This window comes from Schistocerca cancellata, chromosome 9, assembly GCF_023864275.1.
Source record: "Schistocerca cancellata isolate TAMUIC-IGC-003103 chromosome 9, iqSchCanc2.1, whole genome shotgun sequence".
In the NCBI taxonomy this organism is placed as follows: domain Eukaryota; kingdom Metazoa; phylum Arthropoda; class Insecta; order Orthoptera; family Acrididae; genus Schistocerca; species Schistocerca cancellata.
The window spans coordinates 508,879,385-508,883,828 of record NC_064634.1 but is presented as its reverse complement, the minus strand read 5'-3'; positions in this window follow the sequence as shown (position 1 = coordinate 508,883,828).

Sequence of the window (4,444 nt, the reverse complement as noted above, 5' to 3'; positions counted from 1 at the left end):
TCTATTGGTTATGACCTGTAGATTAAAACTGAAGAAACTGCAAAAAGGTGGGAACTTAAGGAGATGGGACCTGGATAAACTGAAAGAACCAGAGGTTGTACAGAGTTTCAGGGAGAGCATAAGGGAACAATTGACAGGAATGGGGGAAAGAAATACAGTAGAAGAAGAATGGGTAGCTTTGAGGGATAAAGTAGTGAAGGCAGCAGAGGATCAAGTAGGTAAAAAGACGAGGGCTAGTAGAAATCCTTGGATAACAGAAGAAATATTGAATTTAATTGATGAAAGGAAAAAATATAAAAATGCAGTAAATGAGCAGGCAAAAAGGAATACAAACGTCTCAAAAATGAGATCGACAGAAAGTGCAAAATGGCTAAGCAGGGATGGCTAGAGGACAAATGTAAGGATGTAGAGGCGTATCTCACTAGCGGTAAGATAGATACTGCCTACAGGAAAATTAAAGAGACTTTTGGAGATAAGAGAACCACTTGTATGAACATCAAGAGCTCAGATGGAAACCCAGTTCCAAGCAAAGAAGGGAAAGCAGAAAGGTGGAAGGAGTATATAGAGGGTCTATACAAGGGTGACGCACTTGAGGACAATATTATGGAAATGGAAGAGGATGTAGATGAAGATGAAATGGGAGATACGATACTGCGTGAAGAGTTTGACAGAGCACTGAAAGCCCTGAGTCGAAACAAGGCCCCCGGAGTAGACAACATTCCATTGGAACTACTGACGGCCTTGGGAGAGCTAGCCCTGACAAAACTGTACCATCTGGTGAGCAAGATGTATGAAACTGGCGAAATACCCTCAGACTTCAAGAAGAATATAATAATTCCAATCCCAAAGAAAGCAGGTGTTGACAGATGTGAAAATTACCGAACAATCAGTTTAATAAGCCACAGCTGCAAAATACTAACACGAATTCTTTACAGACAAATGGAAAAACTAGTAGAAGCCGACCTCGGGGAAGATCAGTTTGGATTCCGTAGAAATACTGGAACACGTGAGGCAATACTGACCTTACAACTTATCTTAGAAGAAAGATTAAGGAAAGGCAAACCTACGTTTCTAGCATTTGTAGACTTAGAGAAAGCTTTTGACAATGTTGACTGGAATATTCTCTTTCAAATTCTAAAGGTGGCAGGGGTAAAATACAGGGAGCGAAAGGCTATTTACAACTTGTACAGAAACCAGATGGCAGTTATAAGAGTCGAGGGACATGAAAGGGAAGCAGTGGTTGGGAAGGGAGTAAGACAGGGTTGTAGCCTCTCCCCGATGTTATTCAATTTGTATATTGAGCAAGCAGTAAAGGAAACAAAAGAAAAATTCGGGGTAGGTATTAAAATCCATGGAGAAGAAATAAAAACTTTGAGGTTTGCCGATGACATTGTAATTCTGTCAGAGACAGCAAAGGACTTGGAAGAGCAGTTGAACGGAATGGATGGTGTCTTGAAAGGAGGATATAAGATGAACATCAACAAAAACAAAACGAGAATAATGGAATGTAGTCGAATTAAGTCGGGTGATGTTGAGGGTATTACATTAGGAAATGAGACACTTAAAGTAGTAAAGGAGTTTTGCTATTTGGGAAGCAAAATAACTGATGATGGTCGAAGTAGAGAGGATATAAAATGTAGACTGGCAATGGCAAGGAAAGCGTTTCTGAAGAAGAGAAATTTGTTAACATCGAGTATGGAAGTGAAACATGGACGGTAAATAGTTTGGACAAGAAGAGAATAGAAGCTTTCAAAATGTGGTGCTACAGAAGAATGCTGAAGATTAGATGGGTAGATCACATAACTAATGAGGAAGTATTGAATAGGATTGGGGAGAAGAGAAGTTTGTGGCACAACTTGACCAGAAGAAGGGATCGGTTGGTAGGACATGTTCTGAGGCATCAAGGGATCACCAATTTAGTATTGGAGGGCAGCGTGGAGGTTAAAACTCGTAGAGGGAGACCAAGAGATGAATACACTAAGCAGATTCAGAAGGATGTAGGTTGCAGTAGGTACTGGGAGATGAAGAAGCTTGCACAGAATAGAGTAGCATGGAGAGCTGCATCAAACCAGTCTCAGGACTGAAGACCACAACAACAACAACAACAAGGAGTTTCAAAGCAATAATCAAACCGAAAGCCCACTACGCATCCCAAACACTGTCCGTCACCAACCGTGGCCCATTTGAAAGCCTTGAGATCAAAGAAAAATTCCTGGCCCCAGTTTCCATAGCAACAAACTAATCCACATCAGAAATGAAACTCTTTACCAAACTACTGACAAGCTCTTAGATACAATGAGGATAAGAATAAATGAACACAACCGCAGAATTAACCCATATAGGTTAATCAAAATTACTTTTGACTACTTCCGAAACAAAAGAACCAAATTGGTCTAGGGAGAGAGAAGTCCAAACCACAGAAAATGTGGCCACAGATAAAACTATGAAAAGGAGAGAGAGAGAGAGAGAGAGAGAGAGAGAGAGAGAGAGAGAGAGAGAGAGAGAGAGAGAGAGAAGAATCACCCACAAAGAGAAGTTCCAAGTCAAATTCGAAATCAAACGAAATATCTAAATCTCTGAAGAAGAAAGTAAGGCAAGCTCAGAAAGAATGAAACAATGCTGAGCTAATAGAGACGCACAGAACATTAAAAAGTAATTGATTTTAGGTACCCCAAAGTCGGGCATAACGAAAGAAGAAGAAGAAAGTACAATTTGTCACTTGACTAAACTTATCTGCAGGACTGTGCAAAACGTAAATACGAACGGCTGGACGGCCCTATCCAGTGTTTGTGACACCATGATAGGCATAGTTTACTGAACGACCAAAAGCTGAAAAATTGTAGCGATTCCGTCTTAGTAATTCCTCCGAATTAAAACAGCTACCACTCAAATTTCTATTAATTTAATTCCAGGAGCGAGATCCACAACAGGCTGTTCTTGGTGGTCTACTCCTGAGAATCGCAACACTATCCTGAATTCATACTAACGTATAAAGCGTCAGCTTAAATGTTAGAGTGTACTTAAACTTTTGAGACTTTTCACTAAATGAAATTAGTAAAAGTAAAATTAGTAAAAGAAGCAGCAGTTCCGTTCTTTACTTTCCAATACAATTTTTCTACTTGGAACACTTGTTACTTCAGAAGTTCCAATCAGAATAACAAGACAAAAGCAACTTTTCCCAGGAATGTAGTCCCAAAATACTAAATGTTGAGCACACATTACAGCATTCCAAATGTCTCGGTTTTCCCTGTGTCTTTGTGAAGAAATGAACACAAAATTATTTATTACTGCAGTCTCTGTTTAAGAACGAAATGGCTGACAGAGTGTCTGCCCTGATAAGTTGGGCACTCGTACTGTACATCAGTTAAAATCCCCTTGCTGAATTTCAGGTGCAAGTTACTTAAACACAATTGTGGATGGATTCTATCACTGCGTGATGGGCATTCTCTTGTAACCACTTCTATCGGCTTGCGAGGTGAGACTGAGTCATAGACCGGAAGCAATCATAAAGTGTTATAAAAAATATCCATAGAGTAATAAAAGTTATATTTTATGCACCAAATTCATTCCAACTTGGTATGGAATATCCATACTAACATCATAAATGCGAAAGTAACTCTGTTCGTTACACCTTCACGTCCAAACCACAGAACCCATTGCATTTGATGTGGAGATAGCATGAACACTGAGAAAGAGAGTATATTACTTCAGAATGTAAAATAAATAAATAAAATAAAAATAATCTCTAACAAGAGGTATCAGTGGACATAAACCATTTTAAAAATTGTTAAATTTGTTGTGTATTGTACACATGGTGTAATGTAAAGCCACTCCTATAGCACGATGCACAGAATCTACCAAGGTTTCGGCCACTGAATGGCCAGTCTCAATGCTTTTAATATGTGCTTACATCTAGTGTGCGAGTAGTATTGCCAAACAAAAGTGCCGGTCTGAGTTCAATTGTTGTTCATGCAGGCGTAGACAGGTGTTTCATGGCTCAAAAACTAAAACGTCCGACTATCACTCAGAAACGGATAGCAAAAAATTTAAAAATACGTCGAAACCCAACTTATGCCAGGCTTATTAGCAATGTCTTTATTCCTTGTAATTAGTCGCAGTGTATTTACCCATTCAGAATACTTCTAGCCATTGTAGGTGTTGGTCATTTTTGACTGTAGTAATGTTTAACCATTTTTTTCCATAATGCGGGAAGAATAAAACACTCGGAAACTGCCATTGAAGGGCTTAGCAAAATTGCTTCAGGCTTAACATGTAACCACAGTATCGAACATTGCTTTCGAGTTTTCAAATTAGATTTTGTGTTCTGCAAAATTAGTTGTGAGTAAAAGCACGGCGCATAACAGGCTGGCAGTGCTCCACTCATATGAATACTGGCATGTACTCAGACTGCTTCCACCTCTCTGTTCCATCTTCCTTTCTCTGA